This window comes from Rhynchophorus ferrugineus, unplaced genomic scaffold (assembly GCF_030347505.1).
Source record: "Rhynchophorus ferrugineus isolate W39M unplaced genomic scaffold, kcgeb_rfMv2 rfM7, whole genome shotgun sequence".
NCBI classification, from domain to species: domain Eukaryota; kingdom Metazoa; phylum Arthropoda; class Insecta; order Coleoptera; family Curculionidae; genus Rhynchophorus; species Rhynchophorus ferrugineus.
Window position 1 is genome coordinate 14,120,416 of NW_027472586.1, and position 26,294 is coordinate 14,146,709.

At 36.7% G+C, this 26,294-nt stretch overlaps 1 protein-coding gene and 1 long non-coding RNA gene across 3 annotated transcripts in view; both read left to right on the forward strand.

Moving 5' to 3' along the window:
• The window catches only part of AdoR (Adenosine receptor), an 88,624-nt gene that overhangs the window by 13,988 nt on the left and 48,342 nt on the right, over nucleotides 1-26,294 (forward strand). The gene's annotated exons all lie outside the window — the stretch shown is intronic.
• Nucleotides 10,415-11,067, forward strand: LOC143200084 (uncharacterized). The gene is made up of 2 exons (XR_013006623.1): nucleotides 10,415-10,843; nucleotides 10,925-11,067. It is a non-coding gene; the product is annotated as an uncharacterized LOC143200084 (long non-coding RNA).

The following is a 26,294-nucleotide window of genomic DNA, read 5'->3' on the forward strand; positions in this document are numbered from 1 at the left end:
TGTATTTTTCCCTTTTTGGAAGTTAAAAAGAAACATATGACAATAATGATCTTCTGGATTATTCTTTTACAATAATTCTTGACTGTGGACGAATGGCGCTACCTTTATATCTAGAATGCTCTAGTTTTTATTTGAATGTACATTTATATTGCAATATTTTCTGTTAGAATCAGTTAACAATTCATCACATTTTTACAACTCAAACACATTTTTATCTTTCTATTTTTGGTCCGGAAATTTCAACTTTCATTTGTTTCCTTATTTTGTGACTATAATTGACAATACGATTGTGGATTGTTGAAGTAGATGTAAAGCTGAGCAACCTTTTTATAAAAAGAACGTGTTTAAATCATTCGGAGTTACAAATAGGTTAAAAGGAAATCTGTCAAAAGCAGCCTTTCAGGCTAAAACATTGTGGAGAGTATTAGTTTTTATAAAACCGTCCGAAGTTTTCGGGTCTAGAATACAACCAAGATCGCCGGATCGAATGATCTAATTATAAAACTACGTAAAGTAAAAATAAAACTTAACACTAGATTAATTGTTTAGAAAGAAAAAATCAAATTGAATTATTTATAATTATTATTTATAATAGCAATCTAGTTTTAGATTTTGTGGTTTTACTTAGTATTAGCCTAATTTGGGCATAGTCTTTGGTAATGTTATTAACAATTTCTACCTTCGGAATTTACTTAATTATCTTGTTTTATGATAAATTGTCATCTGTAAGACAATATTTGATGAGCTCAGAGTATGGAGAACAGTGTCCTACACTGCACTAAAAGCCTGAAATATATCTATAGTATGTTCAATAAAACAGTGAACTCACGTCGCCTAAATTCATGATGTCAACACGTCGCAATATTGTCGCATCAACTCTGAGTTTTAGTTGCAGGCTTCACCTAATTAACAATTGTATATGCAAGTAGCATAATTTACTTTCATTAGAGAGCATATTTACCTTTTACGCTTACTTCTTGTTTCCTTCGGTACAATGTTTTCTTGTAAAGTTATTTTGATATCACTCTATTTCTCCTGTTAGTTTTTTCTGTTACTACTTGTAACATATATATCTTCCTTGATAAAACTAGACTTAGTCACCGTATTCTCCCACATATTTTAGACAAATGCTCGGGTATGTTCTGAACAATTACATACATATCTATGCACATAGTTATCAAATTGTTATAATGTATTAACTATATACTTACCTTTAGTTGTTTCCATTCTCATCACTTTGTCTCGGTAATTGTCAGCATAATATCACATCCGGAAAATTTTATTCAGTCGATGTCATTTCCTTGTCTCTATAAGAAATCAATAAGGAACCTGTTAATTTCTAATCTTATACTTTTTCAGGATTCCACCATTTGTCAATTTTTTCTTCAGTATATCTGATGAAGTTCGTCAAAACCGAAGGTGTTATTGTAGATATTACTTATTTCCGTATATTCAGATAGTTCTTGCTTGTATATCATTCTCGCCCTGTATGTCTATTGTACTAATTTCTTGTCACAACCCATATCATTTCTATCGTATTGAATATGCAACCATCTGATCTACCATGTATGTTTTTTCAGTCCTAATTCTAAAAAATTAACTTATATAAAACGCAATTAAATATTTCATTTATATTTACCGAGCAACAATTTAAAACACTTTACATAGCATGGTTTCTCCAAAATGTAATTTATGTATAGCAAGGCATTCGTTAATTGTCTTTGTCGATCCATTTATTGTGATCTTATTAAATAACAAATTTTCCATTGAGTCTCTATTAGCTCTCTTCATGGGTTATCTTTAAACTATTTAAATGTTGTGTCCCAACAATATATGAAGGGATGTTCTACATTCATCAAAGACCTGCATATCTCTAAGTTTTCTGTGGATACTTTCCAGGCTAACAGTTTCCTCTGAAATAATTGTATTGAATAATGTTTATTAATGGTTAACATTTCATTAATTTCATCTCTGATAGAGCTAACATCAAGGCGATTTTTATTTGTCACCCGTTTCGTATGCAGTCGTATATGTCGTATATGTCAAGTGCTCATATTATTTTGTCCATCCCCAGTATTTTTTCTAGTATTTTTAATATACAATTAAATAAACAAGAAACGAGATGTTGAATGGTTTTTTTGCGAAATATATTATGATTTTTTTCTTCAAATAATTTGGAAAGTATTTGGAGTAGTTTTACCTCACTAATTTAAAACTTCCAACGACCGTTGTTTACCCCAAGTTGTACCTTCAAAGGAAACCAGATCCCCTTCACACGAACCGATCGTCGTTAAAACGACCGATAAAGGTGACAGCCCTCGTTTCGTCCGCCCTCCCCCGATTATTAAACAGTTTTATTATCGTCGAGGAATAATAATTAATCAAACAAGAAGCCCCACAAGAAGCAATAAACGAGCTGGACAATAAAAATAATATCCTTGTGGCGTTTATATAGAAATTACTGTCGACTGTGGCGTTGGGGTCGGCGGGGGGACGGGAAGGCGGCATTTTAATCGCGGACGCATTATCTTTTTTCTATTGTTTGATTGATGCCTGGTCGAAATTTAATTATGCTGATGTACCTGTATATATAAATATATGTGGATCTAAAAATAATTGTGATATGAAAGCTCCTGTTTGTGTGTGCCAGACCTTGAATGCGCGAGGTATGCAATATCGGGCTATAATATTTCGGAGACTCTTGCGGTCGGTGAAGTGCCTTTGAGTATAATGGAACGTTTTTGATTGATGGCGTTATACGAGGGTCAAACTATAATTATTGAGAATTTTATTAATTAAATCATACATCTGATATGCTTAGCACAATCTTAATTTACATACTAATATATAACTACTGTTCTGTTGTACTTGCATTAATACACAATCAAGACGAGTACGGGATAAATACATCAGTTTTTACCACGATTTGGTTCGCTTCAGTCTTCTGATTTCCTGCCTGTTGTCCAGTAGCCGTATTGCCTCCATGTTGCTGTGATTTAGCAGATTTATTTGATATTTTAAGGCGAAATTTTGAATCACTTCGTGTATCAATTTGATTTCGAGGTCATCCTGCAGGTCTTGGTTGGTTAAATAGCGATAAGCATTGGTAATTAATCCTAGAACTTTGTTTTGGGTGTGTTAGATTACTAGTTGGTTTGATGTCTTAGTGCAAGCCCATATTTACACCCCATAGGTCCAAATGGGCTTTATGATTGACTGATAAATCAATCTTTTTGATATTAGGTCCAGTTGAGAGTATATTCCGACTAACCAGTACAGTTGCTTGACATTGAGTCTAATCTGCTCTGCTTTTTGCCTAACATGATGTTTTCAGTTTACCAACCATCGAGATATATTACGTGGTATTTAGCTGATTCTGCTTGAGGAGTCGAGCATCCGTCAAGTGTTATAATTAGGTTTTTGTAATTTCGCCGCAACGCAAAATTAACATGGACAGATTTGGAGCTATTAAGCTGTATTTTTCAATTTCTAGTCCATTTGAAGTCCAAGACATACGTGTATAAATTTGACAGCTGTCGGATCATTAGTTTGTGAATTATAGCATTTTGAGTGAAGCAACTTTTGTTATTGTGAAAAAAATAGATAAAAAGGAATTTCGCGTGTTGGCTTGATGCCGAGTTTCCGGACACTGCCCCAGGATAATCAACCATCAAAGATTGGTATGCTATGTTTAGACATGGTGAAATGAGCACCGAAGACGGTGAATGCAGTAGACGCCCAAAAGAGGTTGTTGGCAAAAATCCATGAATTGGGCTTCGAATTGCTTCCTCATGCACGGTATTCTTCAGATCTGGCCCCCAGCGACTATCTCTTGTTCACAGATCTCAAAAGAATGCTCGCTGGAAAGATATTTTCGTCGAATGAAGAGGTGACCGCCGAAACTGAGACCTATTTTGAAGCAAAGGACAAATCGTACTACAAATTACTAAATTATTGGAATATAATACTACTTAATTATTGAAATATATATATATATATATATATATATATATATATAGATATGGTTGATCATTAATTCCTTTATTGTTAAAAACGGGGATGAAAAAATCGTGGAAAAAACTACGGCAATATATCCATCTATTAACCTAATTTCGCAGGGTATGCATGGCTTTCTGGATAATTGCGAATTATGAAAATAAAATAACTCTGGGGAGATATCATCGAATGTTCCCAGAATTAGGACAGAATTAGTCGTCCATATATCATGGAACATACGATATAGCGCAATTTCGTCGATATAAGCGCAATCAGCGCCACATTCATCGATAGCACGTTAATAATTTAATATATCGCATTATTTACAGAAGAAAAAAACGTTGTTTGCCATATATCAGATGGAGAGTCCTCGAAATGACCTACAAACAGTAGCATTCTATTCATTATCAGTACATTATTTAAGGATTTGATATATTAGATGAATATTTCCACTACGACATGTAGATGGTAATTTTAATTAAGAAACGTCACGATGTTACAATCATGTCTAGATCTATAATAATTTAATTAACTGTATTTTTAGTATTTTCGAAACGATAAAAATTTTGTTGGAAAACATGTTAAATGTAATATGTCAAAGGAAGATTTTTAGTTTGACACACACATGTTACTTCTAATAAAATATTTTCTGACTATTCAAATGAACCGACTTTAAAATTATGGTCATCACAATTTCCTCATATTACGATCACTAGACATTGAACTATTATAATTTTAAGTAATAATATTTCATTAACTTTAAATTTATGTGTGTGATTGTTTAATATTTGTGATTGTACTAGGCATGAGTGCAAAATACGAGAAGAAAAATGATCCCAGTCACGCCAGTAACCAGGCTGGGTAAGACCGGATATCTTCTGGGATGATTTCACTGGGTAGTTGGTCACTCGCCAGTCGGTAGGCTTAATTCCGAGGACCGTGGTTCGGAGCCCAAGTTAAACTATAGTTCCAGTCCAGATAAACCTCTAGTTGGAGACTTCAAAATATTGAAAAAAAAGTTATTGTAAAGACAAATTGTAGATTTTTCTGCAACAATGTAATAATTAATTTACAAAAACGTTCAGCATAACATGTCAATTGAAAAGTCCGCGGCCTGGCACATAAATGGCGCTACTGCAACAGTTGAAGCAAAAACTTGTCTTGATGCCAAGTTTCCGGACACTGTCACAGGAAAATCAACCATCAAGGATTGGTATGCTAAGTTTAGACATGGTGAAATGAGCACCGAACACAGTGAATGCAGTGGGTGCCCAAGAGAGGTTGTTACCGACAAAAACATAAAAAAATCCACAAAATGATTTTGAATTACCGTAAATTGAAATTGTATATCATATACGAACGTGTATATCATATCATTAACGAATATTTGGGTATGAGAAAGCTCTGTGCAAAGTGGGTTCCGCGCGAGCTCACTTTTGACCAAAAACAACGACGAGTTGATGATTCGGAGCAGTGTTTGAAGATGATCAATCGTAATAAACCCGAGTTTTTCCACCGATATGTGACAATTGATGAAGCATGGCTCCATTATTTCACTCCGAAGTCCAATCGACAGTCATACGAGTAGACTGCACACGATGAACCCGCACCAAAACGTGGGAAAACGCAACAGTCGGCTGGCAAGGTGATGGCGTCTGTATTTTGGGATGCGCATGGAATAATTTTCATTGACTACCTTGAAGAAAGAAGGGCCATCGACAGTAACAGCTATTACATAGCGTTATTGGACCGTTTGAAGGATGAAATTGCCGAAAAAAGGCCGTATTTGAAGAAAAAGAAAATGCTGCTTCACCAAGACAATGCACCGTGTCACAAGTCAGTGAAAATTATGGCAAAAATCCATCCATGCACCGTATTCTCCAGATCTGACCCCCCCAGCAATCTTCCTGTTCTCAGATCTCAAAAGAATGCTCGCTGGGCAGAAATTTTCGTCGAATGAAGAGGTGATCACCGAAACTGAGGCCTATTTTGAAGCAAAGTACAAATTGTACTACAAAACTGGTATCGAAATGTTAGAGGGTCGTTATAATCAGTGTATCACCTTTAAAGGGAATTATGTTGAATAAAAAAACTAATTTTGGCAAAAAAAGTGTTTTACTATTGTAGGTTTTTTAACATAAAACGACAGTTTTTACACCTATCTTTATCTTGAATTTCCTTCGGAACAATTCTTGTTTTATTATAGCAGTTCATATCCGATAATTGCCCAATATCTCTTATCTAACTTCGCAAACGCCAAGGAAAACTTTTGGATTTTCCCTCCAACCGGTCGGCTGTATGATATTAATTTTTGTTTCTTTTTCTTGTTGTTGTTCTCGTTCTGGTTTAATCCGTTTCGGCGGAAACTTTCTTATGAGTTGACATCGAGTTTAATGATGGTACCGAGTGTCCACGCGAGACACATATCTCTATTAACTGTATTGGAAAATATTTTGAATAGTTCTGGGACGTGGTTGCGTTAGAGCGCGATCAATCATAAAGTTGCGAAGGTCGATCGCTGATGTATTGCCAGAGTATTATCTGAAATATCCTCCTAAGTTATAGCTTAAATAGTTCTTGGAGAATAATTATCATTTAATGTTGTATTAAAATTTCTACTTAGTCTCGCTAAAACTCGAGAACGGCTGGACCGATTTGGATAATTTTGGTCTTGAATTAAATGTAGAAGTCCAGGGAAGGTTTAAAAGGTGAATAATTATGAAAATGCTCGAAATTAAATAAAAACAATATTTTGTTTTTTCTTTGATGTCGAGGATCGAATACGACAATCTATGTGCGCGAGAACTTTCTTAACTTCGGTGATTCTTTTTGATAGTGACATTTCAAATTATGTGCTATTTTTTGTTGATTTTTTGTGATAGTGACACTTTACTGCTAAGTGCACGAGAATTTTTGTCACTTTAATTGATTACCATTTACGATGCCGAGGAAAAGACGACCTGACTTTGGTCGTCGCAATCAATCAAATGGGCGAAGTGCTACCTCACGTGCTCACCGCAGTGATGAAAATAGTCGTATTGCTATGTCAGAATTGCGTTCTTTAGAGAGTGACAGTGAAGTAGATAGGCTTAGAATGTAAGGAGTTCGAACACATCAAACACAACAACAGCGAGCACGACATAATGAAATTGAGCGATTCCGCAGACACAGTGCTCCTGTGGCCCTGGAACGAGCTGCATTCCATTATGATGCGGCAATAGATTATTGTGCCGACAAATCGGTAACCTTTGAAGAAATGACAATAATTTGTAAATATTGCAAGGCGTTAAAATACAGTGGTGAATCTACTGGATTATACTGTACTGGAGGCAAAATAAAATTGCCATAATTGGTCCCACCACCAAATCCTTTACGCTCTTTAGTTTCTGGGATTGGAAATGATTCTAAGCACTTCTTGGCCAACATTCAGAAATATAACAGCTGTTTCCAGATGACATGATTTGGCGCTACACTTATTATACAGGACAATTTTATGCCCACTTTCCCACAGTTGACACAACATTCCATGCAGTAGTTACCAAACACATGAAACATGGACTTTGCGGAGTTTTCAACTATAATTCACTCTGTATGGTTGACGGTAAATATTCCAAGTGATACCCAAGAGACCTGATTGCTGAAACCATAACGGGAAATGATGGATAACCATTGTATCGTCGGCGAGCAGTTGCGGACAATGGGCGATCGGTAGATGTGAAGGTAAGAGGACAAAATGTTGATGTAGACAGTCGTTGGATCGTGCCATACCCGCCAATATTATCCACACTTTTGAGATTCACATCAATGTGGAATATTGTAACTCTGTGAAGTCGATAAAGTACATATGTAAATATGCTAACAAAAGTAGCGATATGGCCGTCTTCGCTGTAACCAATACAAATGACAAAATATCACAGTACCAGGTAGGTCGCTATGTAAGTAGCAACGAAGCAATTTATCGTATGTTTTCATTTGCAATCCATGAAAGACACCCTACAGTAGTCCATTTGGCAGTCCATTTAGAAAATGGCCAGGAGGAAAAAAGTCGAGGATTCGAGATTGTCGAAGATCTCAATGAGACCATTCAGAATTTTTTTCCGGGACAGTTGGTTGAAGGAAACCAATCAATCAGTCGACACCGTTATGAACCAGGACGACGTCTTCAAATATCCCACGGAGTTTTTAAATTCAGTGGTATTGACTAGATTACCACCGCGAAATCGAAAATAATAATAAAAATTTTAAATTAAAAGTAGGATGACAACTCATCATTCTGCGTAACATTAATCAATTTCGACTGTGCAATGAACTGTGAACAAGACTGGCTGTGAAAAATGTGATGAATAACGTCATTGAGGCAACTATCATAAAGGGAAAATACAAAGCAGAGGAAGTCTTGATCCCGCGTATACCGATGATTCCAACGGATTTACCATTCGATTTTAAACGTTTATAATTTATTTATTGTATAATTCGTTTATAACCTAATGCGTTGTACCGATATTCAGTTCTATACGGCTTGATGACAAATTAATAGAATAATAAAAGAAACAATATATTCCTTATGGCATTTAAATACTAATTATGATACTATTTATTAATTTTTATAAATTTATTAATTTCATACTATTTATAAAACTGATACTCAAATGAAAGCTATTATTAAAAATCGAGCCGAACTCTTCTACCGCGATGTTGTCGCAATTATCGGAGCCCGCCTTGTATGATGTCTATATATTGTTGGTTGGCCCCCTTTCGGTGAACTCTCGAACCTAAATCTGTATATAACTGTTAAACTCTTAACAAAGTGAGGTCCGGTATAAAAATTGCCATTTTAGAGCGTTTTAGAGCTTATATACTCCGAATCACAAAAAACGGAGATTTATACAACGTGGGGCAAAAGTACCGCTACTGTTTTGATTGTCTATAACTTTGCTCAAAGAAAAGATAAGTAAGTTTGGTTTTCACAAAAAGTTTATTTGGTCTTTACGTTTCTTTTTTGGTTATGATTGAAACATTATATCGGCTAAATGGTGACCGCGATTCGTTATGAAACTTAGCATTTTTCATGACATCCTGCTACATCTGAGGCTGAATTTGTTCAATTTCGTGACGAATATTATCTTTAAGATATTATATCGTTTGGGGCTTATTCACATACATTTTTGATTTTAAAAAACGCCATAAGAAAAAGTCTGGTGCTGTTAAATCCGGACATCTGGATGGCCATGCTAAATCGAAACTTCGCGAATTTAGTCTTCGTGGAAAAACATCATTCAATATGAATTGTTGAACGAGGAGTATGTGCTATGGCCCCATCTTGCTAAAACTACATGTCCTTTAGTCTTTGCTCTTCCATTTCAGCCACAAAAAAATTTCGAATAGCGTCTTAGTACTGTTCAATAGTAACAGTAACTACCACACTTAGGTGATTTTCAAAGAAATAGGGAGCTATGATGTTTCCAGCATGAATACTATACGATACAGTTGATTTTAGTGGATGCAATAATGTTTCATGAATTAATTGAGGATTCTGTATTCCCCAAAACCGACCGTTCTATTTATTTATGTGGCCACTGAAAGGAACAAGGACTTAAGCGCTTATTATTAATTTAAACGAAAAATCTTCACTTTCACCTGATAGCCTTAGGATTCCATTACTGTACTCAACTCGTTAGTCAGGATCTCTGGGTAGCATTTTTTGACTGATTGAATTTTGTACGGGAACTTTTGCAAATCAGTTTTCAAAATCTGCCTTAAACTGCGTGCAGAAATGTATGTGCAGCGTTACGAGACGTATGTTGTCTTCCAGAACGAAAGCTGTCTGCCATCGTACCGTACTGTCGAAAATTCACATGTAAACGATAAATTGTGGCCTTCTGAGGCACTGGACGATCAGGATATTTTTGACGAAATTTCCACTGAGTGGCAATAATGAAACGATCATTTTCAGTAAATATTGTCACTATTTCTGCTCGTTCTTGTGGCGTATATTTATCCATAATAAAATTTGGACGCCTACACAACAGAATGGCTAAAGCAAAACTAAACTATAACCAAGATGCTTTTGCTATATATAATCACTACCCATACGGGTATCGACGTAAGCAACCTTTTAAACACGATCATTTGTTAACTTGGAATATCGAATGAAATAACATAAAATGAACACAAAAACCGAACGTAAAATAATATGTCCACATAAAAGAACAATTTTCCATGGTTCTTTTTTGGTTTGATTTGAGATTGTCTAAATTGTTAAATATTGTTGGTTTTGCTAACTTAAATTTGCATTGACTATTCACAACTGTCGATTTCAACTAGACTTAGATGTAAATAATAAAGGACTCACTGTACTTACTACTAAATTATTAATTAACTATTTAGAGTGAGTGAATAAATAAGTGGATTAAGCCGATGGTTTTTCTAGGTCTTCCCAAATCGACCTCTTGCTGGATATTATGTTTTACAAGAACCCATCAAAGGATTAACAAATGTTTCCAGTAAATACTCATTGTCAAAGTATCTCAGTTGTCAAAAATGGAACTTTTACAGTTAGAATTTTTTTAGTCGAACCATTGGATCTCATGTTCCATCATAATTATCTGATTCTCATATAACACCAGTATCGTTGATATCATCGTTTCACTCATGTGAATTTACAAATGGATTAATTAAATAATCACGTGTCTGTGATACAGAGGTTGTCATGTCACCAAAGTACGTGGATTTCCGTTACAAGCATCGTAGTTCCAGGTGTAACGCTATCAAAGGCAGATTGAAATTATTGTGAATTAATCTGGTCTACTGGAATTAGAACAGAAGCTTGCAGTTCACAGTTGTTCAGGTTGTTAATTTAGTTGATTCCAAAAAATAAAACAACAGAACCATTAATAGTTATATTATCTTATTTTAATGTTTGTTTTAGGTTTGTTTTAAATATTAGAGAGAAGATAACATCAGTAGATTAGGTGTTTTGGGTAGTGGAGATATCTCTGTGATTATATCAATGTCTTTATGGTCAAGGAAAATTAATGTAATTGCAGTATACAAATAAAATATATTTAAATATATTAATTTTTTTATTTTCCCAGTAAAATTAAAAGAATTTTTTTTAATTTCTCGCTTTTCTCGTTTTTCTTTCTTTTCATTTAACTGTCATACGGCGCATGCGTAAGCGCCCTCACACGGGGATTCCGAGCGTAACTTAGAACCAATTTTAACATAGGAGATGCGCTTCTAAATTTCTTTATTCTATGATTATACAGATGCAAATGCATTTGATAGGGCTTCCAAAATGTTAATTTTACGTAACTGATAGTAATTGTGACACAAATATGTTTAAATTATATACATTTGAGGACGGATGTTTGATTTCCTTAAATTTTTACCATCTCTCTGGAAAGAAAAACTCTATCAGGTATTGTATTAAATTACCTTATAATATTTGGGTAAATAAAATTCACACATTGTAATTTTCAAGTTTATTTTAATAGTACCCTTACCATTGTTTAAGAGCAGATCCAACTGCAATACTTCAACAAGTGCTTTACAAAATCTGTATCTTTTTACGTATTAAATGCTTTTATGAATTCTTAAACATGATCTTTGCACACTTGTAAAACACTGCACAATTTATGCACACTTGGAAAATTAAACCACTTACATTGTATTAAATATAATTTTCCATATTATTTGGTAACTGAAATAAGAACAAAACTATAACTTCAAGGACGTTTACAGAAGCAGCTCGATCATGTTGACCGCATGATCAAGCACCGTGGCGTGGTTCAAATTCTGGAGGTTGCAAATCAACCCCCTGAAAACCCAGGCGTTATGCACTGGGCGTCTCGCAACTTAATATCGACACCGCGATAATTCCATGGCTGGATAACGTCACATACCTAGATCTCCACTTCGACCGATCGTTCGGTTGGCAGTCCCAAATCAAGAAAGCAATCCGGAAAGGTTCAGGCGTAGCAAACCTGCTATCTTCTCTGATCTGCCCTTCTCTTCTGCTTCTCTCTTCTGATTGAAAGTCTGCCTTCAATCTCCCTCAAATGCTTATTTTACAAGATGTTAATTCGGTTCGTACTCCTCTACGGATCTAATGTCTATTTCAAGTTTGTTACATCCGACCAGGTGAAACGGCTTCTAGTTATCCAAAATAAGCTCCTCGGGAGAATCTTAAACGTTCCATGGTTTGTCAGAAATAATTAAATTCATAGAGAAACTGACACTCCAGAAATCAAGCACTTCATATCTCAATATTTCCACAAACAACAACTCAGCTCAAGTTCTTCTGAAAACGCGCTTGTTTGCGAGCTAGTCGACATGCTGGGAGCTTAGCACCGCGTCACCGCTAACCTCCCTTTTGCTTTGCTTTTTCACCGGATCCTCGTGCCCAATAACGACTGTCCGGTTACGGGCGACCCACAGGGATTAACTGTGAAGCTATTTCGGTTTAGTGCATTCGTAGGCCTAAAGGCAGTCCCACATAACCCGGTCCAAATTGTCACTCCAGGGCAAGTCTCCGCGACCATGTATGCGTCATGCACACCACCGCTTAGTTTTAGGCCAAAACAATAAAAAGTAAATACGTAGAATTGCCGTGAAAGAGTCTTGAAAAATTAGTCGTCATGCCTATTCTAAAGAAACTACTTTTTTAGAAGCTATAATACAATAAACGGAATAAAATAATAGAATTTTCCTCGCTCTATTATGGTTATGGTTTCGTAAAATATAAAATGTATATGTTACACAGCGATATCATTATTTTTATCTGTGAAACTGATAGGCATATTAAAATGGCACATTTCATCGCATAATCCGATATTATGTCAGGCATATTTCGTTTTCTTAGTTCGAATATCTTCTCAGCTTGCGAGGCGCCCTTAAGGCTGGTCCCCTTTTCATAGTTTTTAAATATTTATGGCAAAGTTATGAGAATCGAGTTACCTGGTTTTTGTTCTTCGTCGAAATCCGACGGATGGGTCTCATCTAATTAAAAATTGAATGTGCCGCATTGATTTAGTCGTGTGAAATGAAATTCACTTTTGTATATAAATTACGAGGGTTGAGCTACATTTATAGTAACTAGTCATTGCTCTCTGTTCGAAACTCGCATTATAGACTAAAGAGAATAACTTAAAAATGATATGCTAATATTATTAAACCCTGTTCTAATAATATTTTCAATACAAGATCAGACATCTATTTGATATATAACATTAATTACAGTACAAACTAGCTCAAGAACTAACACTCACTAACTGTTTTAAGCGGAAATTAATTAAATCTAATTTCCATTAAGTTTCAATAGTCAACAAAGTATTAATAAGTTTAAATTAAGTTTATTTTCAGAACTGCAACAAGTTCAGAGCATCAAATACAAGTATATATGATTTTTATTTACTTTTATGTTATAATAATAAACATGATATATTAAATGAACACATATTTGTATATTAATTAAAACTTTATATTATCATATTTTTATAATATATAAATATATAATAAATATATAATATTAAAGTAATCTATTTATAATCATTAAGTTAAGTATTGACTTCCCAGAACTTATAAAGTCAACTACTAAAATAATTGAGAAAAGGTTCAACGAACAAATTGTCATAAACTCGAAAGCCAATACGAAGCCATAACTTGAGATATCTATCAATTGTTAAACAATGTGAATGCTTGTAAAAATGTATCGAAAACGTCTTTTCTTCTGATTAATAATTTTTAATACTAACCAAGTTTTTTTCATAAAGTTTATCTGGTTTGCACTGGTTTAAATTTAATCAATATGAAAGATATGAAAGAAATAACGTATTATTACTTTGATCTGCAAATTGCTCCAACTTATTATTAGCTGTCACGCCATTATATATAGCCCTGCTTATTGATATGCTCATTGATATAAACATTTGAAGTCATCGAACAATCATACGTTATTGAAATTTGTAAAGCTTTTTACTTACCTTAAAAGAGGACCTCGAACTTTTCAGAAATTAGGAAGTCGCTTCATAATTAAAGGATAGCTTAATATCAAACATACATTTTGGGAATCGAGACTTACCACCACTAAGAGTTAAACATCGATACGATGCAATTAAATAAGTCAAATGTCAAAGCCAATCTACTAGTAAATCATCTTACTGGCCACCCAAGTAAACATTAGATCTAATAGAATTTCTGATATTGAAAAATATGTCTAATCTGTCTTAATATTGAAGAAAATTATTTTGACGATAAGGTGATAATTATTATATTCCATCTACCATAACAAACAAATAAAAGGACAGATTGATCTCGGGATGTGGAAGAATATATTAACCTGCATGCTACACTGATATTAATTAAACAATTGGATATGAAAGGAGAATTATTTGCGACCATTTTGAAAAATGCCACATAAAACAATACTCCAATACCTGGTATAAACTACCCACGAAAAATTAGGGAACTTACAGCAACAAAGAGTAAAGCAAGAAAAATAACATCAAAGCATATCAGAGCAGCATCTGATAAAACTGTACTAAATAAACGGCGTCAACAACTCAAATGCATTCGTATAGGGTTAAATCAAATACATTCTGAATTCCTCAAGAACTTGGCAGACGATTAAAGGACTGATTATTCTCTTTGAGGAATGCTTTCTTGAGGGAAGTGAAAAAACTAAATCAACAAAATTGGCAAAAGTATTTATACATAATGCTAAATATTCAGAAAACCATCTATATGGGGGTACCACAAGGTGTTCTCGGACAAATTACTCTATACCAGTGATATCCCTGAATGTGAAGGAGTAACTATATTTAGACATCTGTAATTAGAGTGTAAATAGCTATAATAAAATTACTGAGTGGACATAAACGGCAAATTAAATTGACTACCAGGAAATGGAATACATGTGGATTTCAAATTAAACGACAGTGACAATTGCTTCTGGAGTAATTCCATATCTGAAAACAGTAAAATATTTGGCAATGATCAAGTAGAAAACCACGTTAAAAAGAAACGAGCAGAAATTTGTACATACGGTATATTATATATGAGGACATGGTTTGCAAAAAGTACGAAAGTAAGTCATCGAGAATACTACAGTGGCCTGGCAACAGTGGACCTACCCGGTGGTTGAAAAGACAAAAACTCTTTGAACGAGTATAGTTTGCACAATACAACTTATTACGACGCAATTTTAGTTATTTATATTAAAGGAAGTCGTTTAAATTTGAGTTTACAAAAATTGTAATATTTATGACATGGGAAAAGAATGATGACTTGAGATAATATAAAATAATAAAGAAGGGCACCGCCTAAAACATGTACCCAGCAAAAAGTTTATCCCATCCGATCGTTGTCGAGTGTTTCGGATAATGGGATTTCAAGTACCGAAGCTAGACGAAGCGTGTCAGAAGTTATACCTTATGATGCATATGACCCTAAACATCAACAAGATCCGAGATCCTGGAATTCTCGAGAATTCCTTAAGAGTCCGAAACGCATGTGTTCTATCCGCGTGAGAAGTTTCTAGCTGGAAGAGTCGTTCCCACACCGATATTCTGAACGAATGGAGGTACAGAAAATTATTTCTTGGACCAGCCTTGTCCACGACCACCAAGAATCCGAGGGAGGAGCTTAGACGATAAAACACGGTGCATCGACAACAAGAATCAGCATTGACTAAAGATTTGCAACTAGTATTCTCAAAAACCAGGCATACGATTTAGTAAGTCAACTTCAACTATATATATATATATATATATATATATATATATATATATATATATATATATATATTGAAGAGATGTTATTAATTTAAATAAACAACTCGTCTTTGGGTATTAATTTACACAGAACACAGAGACAAAAGAGAAAAAAACAACAATGTAAACAACATTGTAAACAAATAGCAACAATGTATCGGCGAAACAACTGACGTATTCAGTCATTATTTTGATCTAAAAAATAAAAATAAAATAAAAGTAATATAATGCATATGTTGTACCTGTCAATAGATTTATTTGTTTAATATTTAAATGATATCTATCTTCTTTCGACAATACTAATGGATCCTGCAAATCATCGTAAGATCGATGACTGCCTTGTATCATCTACATGGTGTTATCTCTACGTTCTCTACATATATCTGGACATTTAACTGGGTCGCCAGCCATAACAATTACAACATCACTAACAGTTGATACATTGTGTATTTTTACGTGCTCTCCAGATGGTACTTTGTTAGAATAGAAAAGAAAACAAAATTTGGAAAGCTCTCAAGGGTGTTATTTATGTGAAGTATATACTAACTACACTCTACACACTAGTTGTGGATATGTCAGTGGTGAACCTGAAGAAAAACTTTATCAAGGTATTGGTCCGGTGGAATGGAGATATAAGGCCCACTGGAATGAAGAAATCCTTTTTTAGGTATAGGGATGTTCCAAAGGTCTCGTTACAAAAGAGAACCCAGTTTTCATTCAATCACCTGCTAGGTATTTTTTAACAATCTAAAATGTAAATATATGTAAAGATACAAAAATAACAATCACTTTTTTTTTTTTTTTGTTCTGGCCTAAAAACCAGGCGGTGGAATGCATGACGCATACCTGGTCGCGGAGACTTGCCCTGGAGTGACAAGTTGGACCGGGTTATGTGGGACTGCCTCTGGGCTTACCAATACACTAAACCGAAACCGCCTCACAGTTGACCCCTGTGGATCACTACTGCTACTGCATTAAATTTGGGATATGGCACCCGCTGATTGGGCAGTCGTTATTGGGCACGAGGACCCGGCGATTCTAGTGATTCGCGAACCTGACTTAACACACAACTGGTTACTGTCGTATGGGGCAAAAGTTATGACTGTAGCGACGGATGAGGTCGTTTCAGCCTGGAAAAGGGGGAGAGCTTAGCGGTGACACGGTGCTAAGCTCCCAGCATGTCGACCAGCTCGCGAACAAGCGCGTTTTCAGAAGAACTTGAGCTGAGTTGTTGTTTGTGGAATGATTGAGATATGAAGTGCTTGATTTCTGGAGTGTCAGTTTCCCTATGAATTTGATTATTTCTGACAAACCATGGAGCGTTTAATATTCTCCTGAGGAGCTTATTTTGGAAAACTTGAAGCCGTTTGACCTGGTTGGGTGTAACAAACTTGAAGTAGACATTAGATCCGTAGAGGAGTACGGACCGAATTAACATCTTGTAAAATAAGCATTTGAGGGAGATTGAAAGTCTGCTAGAAGGGCAGATCAGAGAAGATAGCAGGTTTGCTATCCCCGAACCTTTTTGGATTGCTTTCTGGATTTGGGAATGCCAACCGAACCGCCGGTCGAAGTGAAGACCTAGGTACGTGACGTTATCCAGCCATGGAATTATTGCGGTGTCGATCTTAAGTTGCGAGACGCGCAGTGCGTAACGCTGCTTGTGGAAGATGATGGCCTGGGTTTTCAGAGGGTTGATTTGCAACCTCCAAAATTTGAACCACTTGACCGCATGATCGAGTTGCTTCTGTAAACGTTCATGAATTGTAACTTCGAACCTGGCGGCCGTGAAGAAAGCAGTGTCGTCAGCGTAAAAGGCGACGTCAATATGCTCTTTTCTCGGCATATCTGAAATAAAGAGATTAAATAAGGCTGGGGCCAGCGGGGAACCTTGAGGTACGCCAGCATCGATTTGTTTACGACTGGAAAGTGACGCCCTGATCTTGACCTGGAAAGATCTGTCCGAGAGATAGGACTTGATGAGAGCGGTTAGGTCTTCTGGGAGGCCTAGCCGCACGCACTTTGCGAACAATCCGTCGTGCCAGACCTTGTCGAAGGCTTTGGTTAGGTCCAGAAGAACTGCTCCAAGCTTTTTACGTTGGTCAAGAGCATGATGGATGTGTGCAGCCAGACGGGAAGCTTGATGGACGGATGAGTGGTGAGCGCGAAAGCCGAATTGTTCATCTGGAATGATGTTGTTTTCCTTTGCGAAAGAGTTGAGAGCGTAGAGTATTGCCCTCTCGGCAAGCTTCGAAATGGCGCTGAGAAGGCTGATAGGCCTGTAATCAGATGGAGATGATTTTGCTCCTTTCTTGGGTATAACCGCTATATGTGCGTGTTTCCAAGACGCCGGGAAGTGTTGCAGTCTCATGATGGAGTTAATGATGTTTGCCAGTTCTGCGAGCTGCTTATGCGGGAGCTTTTTTAACTGGGTAATCGATATTCCATCGAAACCTGGAGATTTTTTGGTTTGAAGTTTGCCGATCATAGTCTGTAGAGACTTTGGAGACACAAAATGGTTGAGAAGAAAGGCGGGGGTTACTGGTCTTTTGACGGAGTTGGATTCGTTGATGACAGTGTCAATGTCTTTAGCTTTAGTGTTCTGTGCGGGTGGGAGGCATTTCATTTGAGCTTCGTAGGTCTCTGCAAGGAGCTCGACTTTTTCTTGGTCAGTGACTGCAAAATTTCCTGTAACCGCTGACTTCAGGGGAGGGATGACATTGTGCGTCTTCCCCACGAGGCATTTGGAGACACGCCAGAAGGAAGGGGGGCCATCCAGCCTTTGGTCCGCGAGAAATGAGTTCCATTTCATTGCTCGCCAAGTCGAGACGGCCGCCCTTACCCTCTTGCATGCTCTGTTCGCCTCCCTTTTGTCTGCAGCATCAAGGGTGAATCGAGCTAATCTGCATAAACCGTTTTTGATGCGAATTTCACGTTTAAGAGAAGCGGGAAGGTTGTTTTTCCACGGCTGGGGTTGTGATGAAATTTTGACTGTGGAAGATTCGTGAGCAGACTGAATATCGCGAGTTAGCTTGAGTACGGCTTCCTCGAGGTGTTCTGGTGTGTTAATTTTCGGAATTGGATCGGATTTCAGGAGAAGAGATTGGTAGTTTTTCCAGTCGGTTTTTTTCCTGTATCTTGTTAGTGGGACTTGAGTGGTGGCGCAGTTTCCGAGTTTGAGAAGGACCGGACGATGATCAGAGTCTAGTTCGTCAAGGACTCGAACTTCGGAATCGCGATTTACGTCTTGAAGAATAAAGAAATCAAGGATTCTTGCTGCGCCTTGAGAGACTGTACTAGGGTGATGGGTGGGTTCATCTGGCAAGGCAAGACCGTAGCCCAGATCTGCACTTAGAGCTACGATGGCGTTACCTGCGGGATTCGCTCTGGAACACCCCCAGGTGGGGTGGTGGGCGTTGAAGTCGCCACCTATTATTTTCGGAAATTTTCCTTCGACGAGTGATCGGTATTCGGCATAGTTGAATGCAGAAGATTTCCTGTACAGGGATGTAATCACGAAGGGACGTTCTTGGATATCGATTTTAATGGAGGTTGTTTCGAAGTTGTTTACTGATAACGATGGAAGGAGCTCGTGTTTGACTCCTTTTCTGACGAGAATGGCGGTTCCACCGCCTCGACCCGGGGTTCTATCGTTTCTGTAGACAAAAAAGTGTTCGAAAGAGAGACGATGCGAAGGTTTCAGGAAAGTTTCCTGGATGAGCACGATGTCGACGTCATAGAATGTCATGACGTCTTCCAATTCCGCTTGCTTTCCGCGTAAGCTATTTGCATTCCATGTCATCAGTATAAGAGATTTCGGAACAGCCATTTCGAAGAGTTAAAGGCTGCTGAAAGTTATAGAGACAGGTAAGTGTTGCCGCTTAGGCGGCGACATTTGGAAAAAGACGAGCAAGTTGGTGAGCCAGGGCGATCACTTGTAGGAAAGCCTGCGGGTCAGTAAACGCCTGCATTGTGGAGTTAAGGTCCGGTGTATTGGTTGGAGCAGGAGTTTGAGTTGGAGCAGGCTGTGTAGCGCTGGCTAACTTTTGGGCTAGCTTCCTGCCACCTTGGTTACTCCATGCAGAACCTTGTGGAGGCCTGGTTTCGGTCGGAATTTTTGGTTTTCTTGGAGCAGGACGGCAGCTGCAACCGCTGAAGTTTGCGGTATGAATTTCACCGCAGTTGCTGCACTTTGGAGGTGCTTCTGGGATTTTGGTACAGGGTCTAGTGTCGTGATGCCCGGCACATTTGACGCACCGTGGGGGGGCTCGGCAATATGAGCTGGAGTGCCCGAAAAGCTGGCAGTTGAAACACTGCACTGGCTGGCCGTTTCCCCTCTGGACCTCGACCTTCACTGTGATGACGCCGAGTTTGGTCATATATATGATCTGTCGCTCTTCGCGAGGGTACAACTACCTGAACAATTGGTAGTTCTATCCCGGATTTTAATTTCCATCTTTGCACAAATTTGGGATGGAAGCCTTGATCAAAGAGAAGTTCACGTACTTCGTCAATGCAGAGTGATTCTGGGATGTTTTTTATTATTACCCGGAATGCTCTCTCCTCCGGATGACAGAAGGAATGGTAAGGGTAATTCCTTTCCTCGAGCAGGGTAGTGAGTTTACGGTAATTGTCGCTTGTGGCGACGAATAAGAAAATGCCCTCCTTTTTGTTTCGGGTTATAATGTCTATTGATTGTGCCTTAGTAATTCTAATGAGCTCCATGAACCTCTTCTTGTCACGGAGCACTATAGGCGGAATTTTTTCCTTTGGAGGACTTTGAAAAACAGTCGTCGAAACGGTTGGCACTGTTTTTGCTGTGGAGGTTAAGACTTGTTTAGTGGCCTGGCTACTTACCTGCGCAGGCTGGGTTGGTCTTGTGGTAACTTGTTTCGGTACTGGCTGTGGGGCCGTCTTGGTGGTCGGCTTGTTTTGCACTGGTCTGGTGGCATATTTTGTAATCGAAGGCTGTACGTTAGCCTTGGCTTTCGATTGGGTGGATTTAGTTGCTGGCTTGGCTACCGGATTGGGTTGTGATTTGGGAGCCTGTTTTCCCTTGTTGCCGGCCTTCGGCAGCTGGCTTTCCTGAGGTGGAGTGACGGGCCCTCTTTTCCTTTTTCCCACCAAGGTGAAACCGTCGTCTGAGTCTTCAGTTTGGTCTAGGTGTTGTGCCGGTTTAGCTGGTGTCTGGGACTGGATTTCTATGGCAGCGGGAATCTTTACTTCCATGGCATCTTTTTGATGCTTCATGAATTGTGTTATCGTAGCTGTGAGAGTTTTTATTTCTTCATTGAGCTCTTCGGAAGCTTTTTCGCTCTTTTCCAGCTTTTCCGTCTGTTTGTTCAGGGCGTCTGTTTGGGCTTTTGCGAACGTTTTAAGGTCAGCTATCTGCTTTCGCAGGTCTTCGTTCTGTTTCCTTAATTCTATTATGAGCACTTCTCGGCTGTCTTCTGAAGATGGTCCATTTGAATTTGGAACACTGGGATTATGTTCAGGAGGCGACGTCGGCTCTGACGTACATGACGCCATTGCCTTGTCTGTAAAAACGCCTTTTCGGCGCTTACAGACGCTTTTTTTTTTGACGTAGGCACTGGTGAAACGTGATAACGGGTCGACCGTCTTAGGGAAAGTTTCGGGTAATTCTCGGAAGCGCAGGTAGGTTCGGCGGATCGGACACGACCGTTCTCTTCGAGAGCTAGCACGGAACTAATAACAATCACCTTTTAAACCTTATTAGCACATACTATAAATATTTACCATTTTCATTAATATGAAAAACGTTCATATATATAGCTAATAAAATATTTTCTTTGTCATATCCGCTTCTCTTAACCCAAAATTATTAAGAATTCCTTCATGAAATATGTTGTGTGTGTGTATATAGAATTTAATTACGTCAATCTTTTGGATTTTTGAGTGACTGAACCTATTGCTTAACGTGGATTTCGACAATCAACAATGAAAGACAATCCCAGACGGTATCCGGTCGTACCTAGTATGCTTACTGTCATAATTGTAAAGATTTTTTATCAGATTTTATACTCCTATACATAAACACAAAGATGTATTTACAACCATGCTCCGGCGGGATTCGAACCCGCGATTATCCCAACAGAAAGAGACTGTCCTTTCGCATTGATCATTGCCGTTGTCAAGCTATCTAACTCATGAAACGAAATCTAATTTGCGATGCACAAGAATGACATTGAGTGAAAATAAAGCTAAAAACTTGTTTGTTGTTTGTTTGCATTCTTAGGCTTGTTTTTTTTCAATCACAAATGACTAGAATTTGATCCATCAAGAACATAAAAATATTTTATTGTTGTGCAGTGTAATTTCTCAATATTTCGAAGTAAAAGTTCTTTCGTCTCTTAGTGTTAAAGATTTATACCGTTGAAAATTGCGCTCATTAGGCTAGATATTATGTCAGAGACATACTTCTGACATAAATGGACTAGAGACTAGAAAATACGACCTAAAAATTTGCGTTGCGGCTAAAAATATTCACTTAATTATATTACTTAAGTGATGTATAGTTCATAGACAACTGTACTGGTCAGTTGGAAGATAGTCCCAATTTGACTTAAGATCAAATAGATTGATTTATCAGTCAATAATTTCTTGCCTATGGAATTGCAGGACAACAGAAAAAGATGACTAAATAACAAATACGTGGAAATAACACAACTACTGGATCAGGCGCTGGAACCAAAATTTGAACGAACCAAACCACGTGAAGTTGTATTGTCTATAAGTATTAATCTTAATCTTAGCTTAAGTAAAGCTAATTTAATTTTGATGAGGCAAGATTTTTCGATCATTATATTAGTAGTTTATCAACCCGATGTAGAAAATTTAAATATAATTTCTCCATTAGCTGCCACTGAAATTAATAACCTCAATTCTAAAAAGGCACCTGGTATACATAACATTTCACCTGGATTATTGAAATAACTGCCACGAAAAGCAATCATCATGTTGACATATTTATTTAATGCCTGTTTAAGGCTGAAGCATGTTCTGGAATGTTTTAAGGTAGCACAAATAATTATGCTCAAAAACCTGATAAACCTGCAGAACAAGTCGAATCTTACAGGCCTATTTCGCTGTTACCTGCAATATCAAAACCATTTGAGAAACTAATATTTAAACGTGTTAAAAATTTTGTAATAATACCAGATTTCCAGTTTGGTTTTCAAAATTACCATTCAACAATCGATAAAGTGCACAGAGTAACTGCGGTTATTGAAAAAGCGTTCAAGGAAAAGAAATACTGCCCTGCAATATTATTGGATGTCTACGACATTGCGGTTCCAGTATCCTTCAACTTGCGCATACAATGCTTTATCAAATTTGCATGTAGTACATTTTTCATCGACGAAAAAATTTGAAATTCTTTTATACGGACACCGAGTGAGAATATAGGAATAGTTAGTTTTGTAAAATGCTCGCACAAAAGAGTATTGCTGTCACATATAGCGCTCCATCGCTACTAAAACAAATCGATTTCGACAAACGCCTGGAAAAACGGATTTATTTTTGACACACCCCTTATAACATGGGAAGTTGAGACAGTAATTCACTTCTTATGAATATTACAAAACATATCCGAAAAATGGGTATAAATTTCTTCAATATAATTTTAAATTAGTTGATCCAACAGAGACATTCGATCAAAATTTATTGGAATATCGCAGTCCGCTGATTCCGTTAGCTTATAAAGTTTGTACATTTTTAGTTCCCAGTACAGATCACCTAAACAGGTAATAATCCTTACCATATTCCCCAAAATCATTTGGATCAATGCTTTGGTGGTGGAACCTATAGCAGCGCATTGGTATAATTCGTAGTTCATGTATAATGGTGGTGGTGACTTTTTTGTTTCGCTTTAACTGTGTTGGCTTTGATCATAATTACGTATAACATCTTTATTAGATACGCTTAGTACAATCTTAATTTACAATTAATTTATTACTACTTTTCCTTTGCACTTGGATTAATTCACAAGCAAGACGAGTGCGAGAAAATACATGAATATGTATTCCTCAATTACAAAATTATAATAACTTATAGCTTTAGTTGACACTAAAGGTGTTCATTTTATATAAGTTCGTATGGTTTAGTTAGCTTCAATCTCCTGACATAATGCGCGCTGTCCAGCAGTTGTATTTCTTTTACGTTAGTATGATTTAGTAATCTTCTTTCGTGTTTCAAGGCGAAATCTTGGATAACTTCGTAAATCCATTTGATTTCTAGGTCATCAGGCAATTTTTCGTTTGTTACGTAGCGATAGGCATTGGTAATCAATCGAAGAACCTTGTTTTAACAGCGTTGGATGACTAGTTGATTTAAATTTTTAGTGCAACCTCATATTTGAACCCCATAGATCCAGATTGGCTTATTAATGGCTTATAAATCAACCTCTTTGATTTTAGATCAAATATCTTCCGACTAACCAGTATAGTTGTTTTATTTTGGTTCTAATTTGTTTTTCTTTTTATTTAACGTGATGTTTCCAATTTAATCTACCGTCAAGATGTATGCCGAGGTATTTAACTAATTCTACTTGAGGAATCGGGCATCCAACTATTAAGTTGAATTTTTCAATCTTTCGTCCATTTGTAGATTTTGTTGACTGCCACTTGTGCATTTTCTACTGCCCTGGGAAGAGATATGTCGTTTGCCATAATAAGTGTGTCGTCAGCAAAGGTTCCAACTAGTGTTTCTTTTGTTATTGGAATGTCAGCAGTGTAGAGCAGATATAGGAAAGGTCCTAAGATCCTATCTTGTGGAACTCCAGCTGAAATAGTTTTAAATATCGAGAACGCCATTTCGTGCGATACTCTAAATTTTCTTCCGAAAAGATATGACTCCAGCACTTGACGATAGTTACGCGGTAACAATTTGCTCATCTGACAGATTAATCGTAAATTCTAAACCCGATAAAAAGCTTGTGAGACATCCAAGAATATTACAGGGCAGTATTTCTTTTCCTTGAACGCTTTTTTAATAGCCGCAGTTACTCTGTGCACTTTATCGATTGTTAAATGGTAATTTTGAAAACCAAACTGGAAATCTGGTATTATTACAAAATTTTTAACACGTTTAAATATTAGTTTCTCAAATAGTTTTGATATTGCAGGTAACAGCGAAATAGGCCTGTAAGATTCGACTTTATTTATCTTTTTCAAATTTATCAGGTTTTTGAGCATAATTATTTGTGCCACCTTAAAGCATTCCGGAACATGCTTCAGCCTTAAACAGGCATTAAATATATATGTCAACATGATGATTGCTTTTCGTGGCAGTTATTTCAATAATCCAGGTGAACTGTTATGTATACCAGGTGCCTTTTTAGAATTGAGGTTATTAATTTCAGCGGCAGCTTCCAATGGATAAATTATATTTAAATCTACATCGGGTTGATAAACTACTAACAAAATAATCGAAAAATCTTGCCTCATCAAAATTAAATTAGCTTTACTTAAGCTAAGATTAAGATTAATACTTATAGACAATACAACTTCACGTGGTTTGGTTCGTTCAAATTTTGGTTCCAGCGCCTGATCCAGTAGTTGTGTTATTTCCACGTATTTGTTATTTAGTCATCTTTTTCTGTTGTCCTGCAATTCCATAGGCAAGAAATTATTGACTGATAAATCAATCTATTTGATCTTAAGTCAAATTGGGACTATCTTCCAACTGACCAGTACAGTTGTCTATGAATTATGCTTCACTTAAGTAATATAATTAAGTGAATGTTTTTAGCCGCAACGCAAATTTTTAGGTTGAATTTTTGAGTCTCTAGTCCATTTATGTCAGAAATATATCTCTGACATAATATCTAGCCTAATGAGCGCAATTTTCAACAGTATAAATCTTTAACGCTAAGAGACGAGAGAACTTTTACTCAGAAATATTGGGAAATTACACTGCACAACAATAAAATATTTTTATGTTCTTGATGGATCAAATTCTAGTCATTTGTGATTGAAAAAAAAATAAGCCTAAGAATGCAAACGAACAACAAACAAGTTTTTAGCTTTTTTTCACTCAATGTCATTCTTGTGGATCGCAAATTAGATTTCGTTTCATGAGTTAGATAGCCTGACAACGGCAATGATCAATGCGAAAGGGCAGTCGCTTTCTGTTGGGATAATCGCGGGTTCGAATCCCGCCGGTTGTAAATTGTAAACACATTTTTGTGTTTATGTATAGGTGTACAAAATCTGATAAAAAATCTTTACAATTATGACAGTAAGCATACTAGGTTCGACCGGATACCGTCTGGGATTGTCTTTCATTGTTGATTGTCGAAATCCACGTTAAGCAATAGGTTCAGTCACTAAAAAATCCAAAAGATTGACGTAATTAAATTATATATACACACACAATATATTTCATGAATGAATTCTTAATAATTTTGGGTTAAGAGAAGCGGATATGACAAAGAAAATATTTTATTAGCTATATATATGAAAGTTTTTCATATTAATGAAAATGGTAAATATTTATAGTATGTGCTAA